This window comes from Neofelis nebulosa, chromosome 3 (assembly GCF_028018385.1).
Source record: "Neofelis nebulosa isolate mNeoNeb1 chromosome 3, mNeoNeb1.pri, whole genome shotgun sequence".
Lineage (NCBI taxonomy): Eukaryota > Metazoa > Chordata > Mammalia > Carnivora > Felidae > Neofelis > Neofelis nebulosa.
This window is the reverse complement of record NC_080784.1, coordinates 33,330,243-33,341,768: the sequence shown is the minus strand read 5'-3', so window position 1 is coordinate 33,341,768 and position 11,526 is coordinate 33,330,243. Positions and strand designations below refer to the sequence as shown.

Below are 11,526 nucleotides of genomic sequence, written 5' to 3'. Positions count from 1 at the left end.
CAAGCTGGTTTAAAATCCTTGGCCAAAAACATCTGCCCAGTGGCAGCATTCACACCACACTTGCGATAAATGTCCTAACTCCGACCTAGCTTCAGCTGGGCTGAGTGAGGCCAGCATCAGGTTTTATGGGTCTGACGAAGATGTTTGAAATATTGTAGGAGACTGTCAAAGAATACTTAGACCCACTCCGAAAAAGGGCCGTTCTTAATTTTCATCTTTCCTGCAAGTCAGAAAGATATATACTCTCCAAATAAAGGCAGTTTCCTCGTCCTGAAGTTATGGCAGCTTAGTGATACAATAAACAGCACCCTGTCATAAGGACTGCATAAAACATGGCCTGACATTTCTTTAAAAGTAAAAAGAAACACGACTGCAGCAGATGACCTTTCCTCTGAGGGCACAGCTGTTTCGTGTGGTTGGAGGGACCCGTGGTTTCATACTTAGGGGCTACGATATATGACTGGCTTTCCACAAAGTGTTTCCATGAGAAATTACAGTACGTTCTAAAGGGGAGACGCCAATTCTGCGCAGTCGCATGAGGCAGGAGGGCTTATTTCTTACCCCCCCCCCACAACCTCCCCCCCTCGCCCCCTTGATGTCTTCCAAATGATAGCGTGCTGAATACTTGTGATTAGAAACTTCTTTAGTGTGTGAAGTGTAAGCGTCCTCGGGAATACTGGGGCGTCTTCTATTTCCTGGGAGATTTTGATTATGGGCCTTTTGCGGGGTTGATGGGTCGACACCCTTGAGGGCCTGTGCATTTAGAAGGGGTCACTCAGAACACAGTGCTTCTGTGGGTGAGGCCTGGAAGCCTTTCAGGGAAAAGTGAAAATAATAGCTTTGTTAGAGATGGTAGGTGAGTCCCATTCTCTCGAAAAATGTTTATTCCTCCTGGAAAGTGCAATTTGTGCAAGACGGTGAAAGGATCATGAAAAGTAACGTCTAGAATGTCTCATCGTGCACGTGTTGTGTAGCTGAGATTGGATGTTGTCTTCCTTTGCTTGTTTTCCAAGTTGTCTTTAACATGTTTTATTTACTTCATAATGAAATTAAAGAGGAGGGTGGCGTCTCCATTTAATTTTTTTATTTTCCCTGTAGGTATCAGTGGCTACTGAAACATTCCTGTTAAAGCACCAGATTCCACCCACCCCCCCCACCCCCCACCCCCCATCCCCCAATCTCTGTCCTCTAAATAAGAATAATAAGTCCTCTGAGACGGGAGTTATCCTCGGCAGGGTGGGGTGGAGAATATTCCAATTACTGATGGCTGTCGTTCCAGTATAAAAATGTGCTCTCCTCGCTCATATCCAAAATCCTGCTACCGAACTGCCAACAGCAGGGCATCGAGAGCACGTCCCAGTACGGTGGGAGATGTGTTCTGATTTATCTGTGCTCTCTCACCTTGTCCCCTGAGTGACCAAAGCTGGGCATATGCAAAATGGCTGGCTTGGTTTAGAAATACAAACGGAGACCCTGAAACAGTTGACTTATTGGTAATTAGACCACACTGGTATTGAACCCGTGACCTCAGGCTCATTAGAGCTGCATTTGGGCCAACTGAGTTGACCAGAAACAGATTCAAAACAGTGAGTGATAGAGGTCTTTGGTGCAGGGTCAAAGGCCTATTTACACTACCCAATATCATAAGTGGCTTCTTTCTCTGCCATTTGAAAGGAGCGGCAACAGATGAAAATGGCCATATGGATAGGTCACTGCTCTCTGCTTCGTATATGTGACTTGTACAGCATTGCTATTCTGGCCAACTCCCACCTTCCTTTAACTGCATTTCTGTGTAACTCAAGGGTTAACGGAGAGAGAGACAAGTGTTTTAGCAGGACTTCACCCCACCCCCTTTCAGTTGCTAATGGCTAATAGTAACAAAAACACTGGGATTAAAGTCCATTTCTTTAGGAATGGTTTCCTTTGAAATGACACCCTTAGATTTAAAAATACCCGTGGTTAATCATTATGTTCGCTCTTTGCTTTTCAAGGAGATCTCAAAGCAGGTGACTTGTCTTCATTTTGTGTAGAAAAGGAGTCCAGCTCCCAGTGGTCGCGCAGGATAAATGGAAAAGGCAGGACTCTCGAGAATGATGAGAGACACTCAGTGTGAAATCAACAAAATGGCATAGAAAGAGCCTCCCAGTATAACCGGATTTTTTTTTATGGGATCACACTGACCTTCCAGGTCAGTGGGAAGAGAATGGATTCTGTGATCATGACTAGCCATTTAATAAAGGTAAGTTTCTGCTTCAGACCACACCCAAAGTAAAGCTTAAAATGTGAAAAAAAAAAAATCTCACAGTTTTAAAAAATGGTGAGGTCATGTTTAAAATGATCTTGGGAGGCCTTTCTAAGTGTGCTGGGAAGTGCAAAAACCATAAAGAAAAATACGGAATAATTTGATTCGGTAAAAATTTATCATGATCACTTATGTATACCAAATACTAAATAATATTCAAAAGCAAACGGGAAGGCCATAGTTTTGGTACCTATGAAAGAGTTAATCACAAGATATTTATGATGCATATGGAAGATTTCATAAAGCATTTAGAAATCAACAAGAAAAAGAGGAACAAGTTAATAGAAAACAGAAGAAATGAACATCACTTTACATAAGAAGAAATGTAAATAAATGGCCAGTGAACCCAAGAAAAACATATCTAACCTCCCTGGTAAATGTCAAGAGTTGCACATTTAAACAACTGAAAGTTAATTTTTCTTCCAAAAAATTGGCGAAGATAAAAATAAAAATGCTGGCAGTGTTGCAGGGAAATAAGTTTTTTTTTTTTTTTTAATACCACTTGTGGCCATGTAAATTGCTGTAACTTTTCCAGAGGGATATTTGGAAATACGGAAGAAAAGCCTTGAAATTGCACTGTTCTGTGACCCATAAGTTCTACTTGTAGGAATCAGTCTGAAAGGAATAATCAAGCGTATGTGCAAAGATTTTGCGTTTAGAATGTTGATCAAAGCACCTTTATAATAACTAAAAATTGGGCACAGCTTAAGTTTCCAACAATGGGGAATCAGTTAAATGTATCATGGTATGGGTGTATGATGGAACTTCATGTAACTTTAGCATGTGGTAGAAAAAAAATTATATTTAATGTCAAGGAAAAATATTCACTATTATCTTGTTCTGCAAAAAAAGTAGCTTAAAATTATATCATAAAGTTACATGTTATATATGCATAGGAAGATAGGGTAGAATAATATATATCATATATATCAAAGTATTAAAAACACTTTTCTCTAGGCGTAGGAATGATAGATATTTTTATTTTTATTTAAAAATTTTTGTAATGTTTATTTATTTTTGAGAGAGAGAGAGAGAGACAGAACGCGAGCTGGGGAGGGACAGAGAGAGTGAGACACGTCGAATCTGAAGCAGGTTTCAGGCTCTGAGCTGTCAGCACAGAGCCTGATGCAGGGTTCAAACCCATGGACTATGAGATCATGACCTGAGCCAAAGTCGGATGCTTAACCGACTGAGCCAGCCGGGTGCCCCAGGAATGATAAATTATTTTAAAATGTCTCCTTTTATCTTTTTGATGGTTGGTTTTTTTTGCTTTAGAGTGAACATGCATTACTTACAGGACAAATATAGTTCGTTTCAAGTATCATAGCTATAGCACAGTTTAATCATGGAGATTAAATGGGACAATGTGGAAGCAAGTTCCTAACACAGGATTAGAAAAATAAGGGGGCCTCGGTACTGAAGAGCTGGATTTGAATTTGAATCTGAAAAGTTGCCACGTAGTCCAAGAGCTTGTAGCACTCTCTGTTAAAGACTGACCTCCCTAGACAGTGGCTTGTATGTAGTCCCAACCCATTTGGTTTCTTCGGCTTTGCAGCTAGCCTTTCTATGTCAGTGGCTCCTACAGAGCTCCGTAAGATGTCAGGCAAGGAACAGAGAAAAATAAATAAATTCCAGCCTGTCATCTAAGCTGATCTCTATCATATTCGTCTCCTCCACTCTACTGTGAGACATGAAGAAGGACTGTGACCCCTTCTTTAAGGTGAGCTGAGGCAATGAGTCTTCCTCCACAAACATTCCTGAGCTCAAGAGCATTTGCTGTATTGCCTGTCCCGCTATGCAAAAGTAGAAATTACGCACATGCCTCCAAAACATCAAAGTGAAGCCCAAAGCTGGTGAACTACGGATTGATCACGGACCCCCCGGGAGTATGCTTTGGATGACCGCAGGGAGAGGTGTGTTCGCAGGTGAAGGGCGCGCTCAGGCGGGGAGGCAGGGGGCTGGAGGAGAGGGTGGGAGCTGTTTTGGAGCCTGGTTCCCCGTGGAACCCCATGGATTCCCCTGGGTCCTTGGGAAATAAAAGAACTCTATATGGGAACGGAAAATGGCACTCTGTTTAAAGGGTCCCTTTAAGATTTGGGGTGTAGCACAGCACTTCTGTGGGATCACTTTGACAAGGTCAAAGTTGTGTGCATGTGCTTACACGGTGCACTAGTGGTTCCTGTAGTGGGGTGTTAGGAATTAGAGGAAGGTTTTTCTTTATGTCTGTGGAGTATGGTGTTGGGGGCATTGCCGGTGTCCAAAGCACACAATGGCAATCCTTTTGGTGATGGAGAAGGAGGATGGAAAAAAGAGTTTGGAGGTGAACTCCACACTAGAGCCGTCAGGGCTTATTTCTGTGCATGGCAAAATCCCCTCAAGAGGTCCCAGACATAATTCTGGGGAGCTTGTTAGGAAGTTGGATATTCCATTAGAGCAAGCAGAGTAGAAAAACTCAGCAAAATATGGATTGCAACTATTCATGTAACTTCCCTTTAAACCCAGAGCTTAAGTGCCCTGGGAAAACGTGTCTTACATGGACAAGTGTTCACTTCTATGATTAATTCAGCTGGCTAGAGCTTGGTACTAATGAGACCAAGGCCAAGGCTATTGGCTCTATCCCCATAGGAGCTGTTAGAGTCTCATGGCTCGAACACTGAGGTGACACCCTTCACCCTTGCACATGGTGGGGATTGGGTGAGAGAGTATGATGTCTGACTCCGCTTTTAATGCTTTTCCAACCCCCACGCTTTCCCCTCTAACACAATGCCACCGCTGAGCGCACTCACACTTGGGATTTTGGAACATGACAATCTAATCAATGATATTGTCTCCGGAGCCACATTGCACTTGAAAAGCAGGAGCTGCCCAAATTAGAGACATCGCAGGTTACTCTGTTAGCTAGTCACTTCAATGGTTACAGGTTGCTTTACCAATCGGTTTTCACAGACAAATGCAGCTTGAAAGAAACCCTACCCAGGTCACCCTGCCGCCTGAGAGTTTGGGATCTTGCATAAAATAAGCCTATGTTCTTTCTCCACCTTCCAAGAAGTCGTTGGCAATCTGTAGCCATGTACATTGGGAAAGGAATCAAGTTGGATGCTTTGCCTGGGGCCCCCGGATCCTCTGCCTTGCAGAGTTCCCTCCCTTTGGTCTGAAGCCTTCCAGCCGGGGCTTTAATTACCCCCACACCTTCTCGATCTCTGTATTTATCAGGATTGTTTGACTTGCGCGTGACTGAAACTCAACTCAAACCATCTTTATTTACCAACTCACATACCTGGGAAAGATACCAGGTTTATCACAGAATCTAAAGAAGAGCTGCAGAGATCGGAGTCTTGAAATTGGAACTGCAATACAACCCTACCAGAGACTTTTCACTTTCTTTCTTTCTCCTTTTCTCACCTTGGCTTCTTTCTGAGAAAGGTTTCCTCTCTGCGATAGCCAGCATCCCCAAATGCGCATTCTCCTGGGTTAGCAAACACAGCCCTTAAACCACCTTCTCCAGGGGCGCCTGGGTGGCTCAGTCGGTTAAGCGTCCGCCCTCGGCTCAGGCCGTGATCTCACAGTTGTGAGTTGGAGCCCTGCACAGTTGTGAGTTGGAGCCCTGCGTCGGGCTCTGTGCTGACATCTCAGAGCCTGGAGCCTGCTTCAGATTCTGTGTCCCCCCCCTCTCTCTCTGCCCCACCCCTGCTTGTGCTCTGTCTCTCTCTTTCAAAAATGAATAAACATAAACAAACAAACAAACAAAAAAAACCTTCTTCAGAATCTTTATGGTAATCCAAGAGAAGGGCTCCCCTATGCCCATTTCTTAGACCAAACATTGTTTGCTGGGGGATTGAAGTACTAGGATTGGCTGGGTCCAGGCCACGTGTCCATTCCTTTGGATTGTGTGTATGTGTTGCGGGATGGGGGGAACAGGGAAATTATTTTTTTTTCAACTTTTTTTTTTTTTTTTAATTTTAATTTTAATTTTTATTTTTGGGACAGAGAGAGACAGAGCATGAACGGGGGAGGGGCAGAGAGAGAGGGAGACACAGAATCAGAAACAGGCTCCAGGCTCCGAGCCATCGGCCCAGAGCCTGATGCGGGGCTCAAACTCACGGACCGCGAGATCGTGACCTGGCTGAAGTCGGACGCTTAACCAACTGCGCCACCCAGGCGCCCCAGGGAAATTATTTTTTAAAAAAATGGAAAAACATGGGAATTGTGCATATCTAACAAAAATAGTTATTGCAGTTCTTGACCTTGTTGTCCAAGAAAACAATAAAATCTTCTGAAGAAGCCCAGAGTAATACAAATGCAAATCAGAGGAGAAAAGAAGCCTCTTTTTGCTAAATTTGGAATTTATTTATTTTTTTTATGAGAGAGAGAGAGTGGGGAGAGGGGCAGAAAGAGAGAGAATCTCAAGCAGGCTTTACACTCAGCATAGAGCCTGATGTGGGACTCGATCTCACGACCCTGGGATCATGATCTGAGCCAAAATCGAGAGTCAGGTGCTCAACTGACTAAGCCACCCAGGCACCCCAGAATTTAATTGTTATATTGTCATAAGAACTATCATTTAGGTCCTTCTTTAATGGATAAGAAAAGTAATTCACCGATAATTGAAGTGAATTGCCCCAGACACATTGCCCAATTAGTGCATAACTGGACAAAAACCCAAAGCTCCTACATCCAGCTTTGTTATTTTTTCCTGTGTTGGCCTGCCTTCCACAGACTGGTTCTCAGACTCAACGGTGGGAATTTAAGAGTAGTTGAAGGTCAGCCTTGATGGTCTTTAAATCCCATGGCTAGGGCAACTCCCTTTTCTTGCCTCCAGATCTGTAGGCACATCTGCTTTTAGAGGTAAATGGAGGGGCGCCTGGGTGGCGCAGTCGGTTAAGCGTCCGACTTCAGCCAGGTCACGATCTCGCGGTCCGTGAGTTCGAGCCCCGCGTCAGGCTCTGGGCCGATGGCTCGGAGCCTGGAGCCTGTTTCCGATTCTGTGTCTCCCTCTCTCTCTGCCCCTCTCCCGTTCATGCTCTGTCTCTCTCTGTCCCAAAAATAAATAAAAAATGTTGAAAAAAAAAATTTAGAGGTAAATGGAATATGTGGGGCCAGTCAGTCATGGACCTCAGACTCAAAGTGAATCCAGGCCTCCTTGTCTTATTGGTCAAGTGGGCTTTTTTGGGTCACAGTATCTGGGCAGAAGGAAAAGAAGGGAGAAATCAAAACTCAAACCCAGTCTGGGGCCCCACTTCTACCTAAGATGTAGATGGCCCCAGAGAACATTGCTTCTGGCCTGACAATGAGAAAAAGCTGGATAATTGATAAAATCATGACCTTTTTTTGAGCTTATTAGAGAGCTGAGGTCATAGAGCAACCCAACTGAACGTGAACCCCGGGAGACATGAGGACACATGAAGAGGTAGCATCCATAAACAACTGAAATTTTTAGCAAATTCTCTCCCTCTCTCTCTTTTTTAAGTAGGCTTCATAGCCAGCGTGGAGCCTAACATGGGGATTGAACTCATGGCCCTGAGGCCAAGACCTGAGCTGAGATCAAGAGTCAGACACTTCACCAGCCCAGTCACCCAGATACCCTGTTAGCAAATCCATAAAGACCAAGTGTGGGCTGATGTTACTTGGTAGTTATTTGACCACGGACAGTGTGCTGGGCATTGAGCAGAGTAGGATCTTTTCCAAAGGGGTCATCCTGGTTTGGACCCTTTTCCTTCTACAGCACTGAAGGTGGGTGTATTGGTTCCGAACTGTTGTGTAAAAAGTTACCCCGTAATTTCCTTCTTTAAGTAACTGAAAAAAGCAAACATTTATTGTCTCAGGTTCTGTGAGTCAAGAATCCTGGTGCAGCTTAGCTGGGGATTTCTGGCTCAGGGTCTCTCCTCAGGCTCCAATGAAGGCATAGATCATGGCTGTGATCATCTCAAGACATGACTGGGGAAGGATCATCCAAGCTCATGCACCTGGCTGTTGGCAGGGCGTAGGTCCCTACGGGTAGCTAGTTAGAGACAGAAGTTTTTTTTTGCCACGTGGGCTCTCCACAGGGCAGCTCAAAACATGGTAGCTGTGGGTAAGTGGGTAAGTGAGAGAGCCAGAGAGGATACCCAAGAAGGAAGCCCCAGGCTTTTGGTCACCTAATCTCAGAAGGGACATCCCATTATTTCTGCTGTGTTCTGTTCATTAAGAGTGAGTCACTAGGTCCATCTAAAACTCAAGGAAAGGGAATTACGCAGGGACATGCATACCGGGAGGCAGAAACTTTGGTGGCCACCTTAGTGGCTGCCTACCACACAACAGAAGACTGTATTTGGGGACCCATGGCTAACTATTACACCCTTGGGATAGGAGGTCGTAAGCAGGAGTGAAAAGCGTTACAATGCCAAGTTGTGCAAGGAGCTTTGATACGAAAGTTGGAGCCGTTAAGTATCAAGGATTTGAGACTTGATTGGGTTAGGGTAGAAATTCACCAACAACGAGGGAAGAAGGAACACGTGTCACATGCTTCATGTTATGTCATTAAATTATCAAGTAAACCCATGTAGGCAGTATTAGCCCCATTTTACAGAGGAAGAAATGAAGGCCTGGAGAAGTTGAGTGTCTTCTTCAGGATTACAAAGGTAGAGTGATGAGGGCTGCACAACTCTGTAAATACACTAAAAACCATTGGATTATGCAACTTAAAACAGATACAATCTATGTTTGTAAATTATATCTCAATAAGCTATTAAAAAAAAAAAAAAAGACCATGTAGTGGAATGGAAATTTCAGACTTCGTTGTTTTTAGCTCGGTATTAGTCAGCTCAGGCTGCCTGACTAAAATGCCACCGAGTGAGTGGCTTTGACAACAGACATTTATATTCTCAGTTCTGCAGGTTAGCCGTCTGAGACCAAGGTATTGGTATGTTTGGTTTCTCCTGTGGCCTTTCTCCTGGCTTGCAGATGGCTGGCTTCTCCTTGTGTCTTTATACACAGCCCCTCCTCTGTGGGGACACATTTCTGGTATCTCTTTGCGTGTCCACATCCCCTCGTCTTATAAGGATGAAAGTCAGATTGGATTAGGACCCCACCCCTACGGCCTGATTTGAACTTAATGACCTCTTTAAAAACTTTATCTCCAAATATGGCTATATCCTAAGCTACTCGTGTTAGAACTTCAACATATGAATGGTGGGGGGGGGAGAGGGGTACAGTTCAGCCCATAAGAGACGCCAAAGCTTACGCTGTTTTGTATATACTTTTTCCGACAATAGAAATCTATTGTATTTGTTAATGAAATCTGCTGATAAACATTACCCTGGCTTTATTAGTATAGCATTTGTTTTGTTCGGTTAAAACAGTATAGGGAAAATTCTAATTCATCCAGATAAGTATTTGCAAATGGTAACCATTTTAAATTAGCTCATATTGCAATCTCTAGATACTCTTCAAATAAATTGATGCAAAGCCCAAAAGAGGAATAGTTGGATTTAAAACAAAAATTAAATTGAATTACTACCAATATTTAACATCTGTTAATATCATTTATCACAGAGAGAGAACTTAAATAAAAAGCATCCAGAATGCATTAAAAAAACGCTAAAACTATTTGTAATGTGAGGTTATCACGAGTTTTGTCGAGGAGACACTCATAGGCGTAGGTTTTTAAATATTTATCTATTTTGAGCGAGAGAGAGAGAGAGAGAGAGAGAAGGGGCAGGGGAAGGGCAGAGAGAGAAGGAGAGAGAGAATCTCAATCGGGCTCCGTGCTGTCAGCACAGAGCCAGATGTGGGGCTTGATCTCATGAACCATGAGATCATGACCTGAGCTGAGTCCAAAAGTTGGTCACTCAATTGACTGAGCCACCCAGGTGCCCCAGGCCGAGGTGTTTAAAGAGTCCAGACACACGAGTTAACTTGTTGCTGTTCTGATCTGTTAAAATTTGACATAGGAGACATTTGAGCATGTGTTTCCCTTGTTTTAAAGGTAAAAATAGTTTTTAAAGGTCCTTGAATCAAACATTTGTGGGACCCCAGCGCAACTCAGGGTTCAGGGGTACGTGGTTTGAAACTACCTGCAATGTATCGTAAAGCTCTCACACCTCCGGGGCCATTCCCAGCTGACCTGGGGGGACCTGTCTGGTGTAGGCATGAGGGGCAGCTAGATGCGGTTTCAGACCCTGGCTCCTGGGCTTCTACCAGCTGCCTACAGAACGGAAAACCCACTGAGGGAAACACCAGGCGTGTGCTGCAAGAAAAAATTCCTAAACACTCCATTCTGGGTTGGAAGAGTGACTGGAGAATCCCTATTATCTGCTCTCCAGATCAACCACAAACCTTAGCATTCCTCAGGAAGAATCGAATGTCACTTAAAACTGTCTTTTTGTCTGCTTCCTCCCTCAATTAGAGAAGCCTTTGTAGCGCTGAGACCAAAGGAGCCCATAAAAAGGGCTTATTTACCATTTGGCACTCAGACGAAGCCAGAGTCGCCCCGCTCTCTCTCTCGTTCTTGTTTATTCTCCCTCCACGGCCCTCTTGCCTGTCTTTTAAGCCAATTAAGGAAACGGCAGATTTTGTTCAAGTGCCACAAAAGTTGTTCTATTCCGAGTATTGAGTTTTTCAGTCAGCAAGGAGAGGCCAGCCAAGACCCCGTTATCTCAAAGACAAACAAAAGCAGCTAATGGGGGGGGGGCGGTGGTGGAAGGAGAGAGGACATTCTGGAAGCTTTAGTAATTCTTTGGAGGAGACAACATGATTTCATGCCGACTGAATCTGACGGACTGGATCCTTCCGGTGAAGAAATCTCCCTATCACACAGTCCTTCTCCACTGGATGGCAACAGAGAGCCACGGATGCCTTTGTCCCCGTTCTGGAATAACTTCACCTCTTACCTTGCTGAAGTTTAAAATCCCCTCTGTTGATTGAATGGAATAATACCAAGAAGTTTGCTTAAGAAATGTCTGCTTCTTGGCTGTTTAGACCCTACTGCCCGCCCTTTGCCCTCGTCCCACATCTTCACGTGCGACGGTAGCCATATTTGTATTTTTCATTACTAGGAACGTATACTGGGTATGTATTGGCACTCACGTTTTAGCCTCCGGGAGAAACTGCCAAGCAGCATTTTCCTCTTTCTCTTTTGTACAGGAGGCCTCGTGCTTCTTTGAAAATCTTTTTTTGTGGTTCGTTTTCAATTGAGAAGAACCAAGTAGCCAGCCTCGCTGGGTATGAAATCGTCTGTCGACTCCCCG

The 11,526-nt window shown here is 44.1% G+C and overlaps 1 long non-coding RNA gene across 1 annotated transcript; it reads left to right on the top strand.

Moving 5' to 3' along the window:
• Nucleotides 1–2,063: 2,063 nt before the first annotated feature.
• Nucleotides 2,064–5,847, top strand: LOC131506071 (uncharacterized). Its single transcript, XR_009258714.1, has 3 exons — nucleotides 2,064–2,239; nucleotides 3,858–4,022; nucleotides 5,249–5,847. It is a non-coding gene; the product is annotated as an uncharacterized LOC131506071 (long non-coding RNA).
• The last annotated feature ends 5,679 nt before the right edge of the window (nucleotides 5,848–11,526 follow it).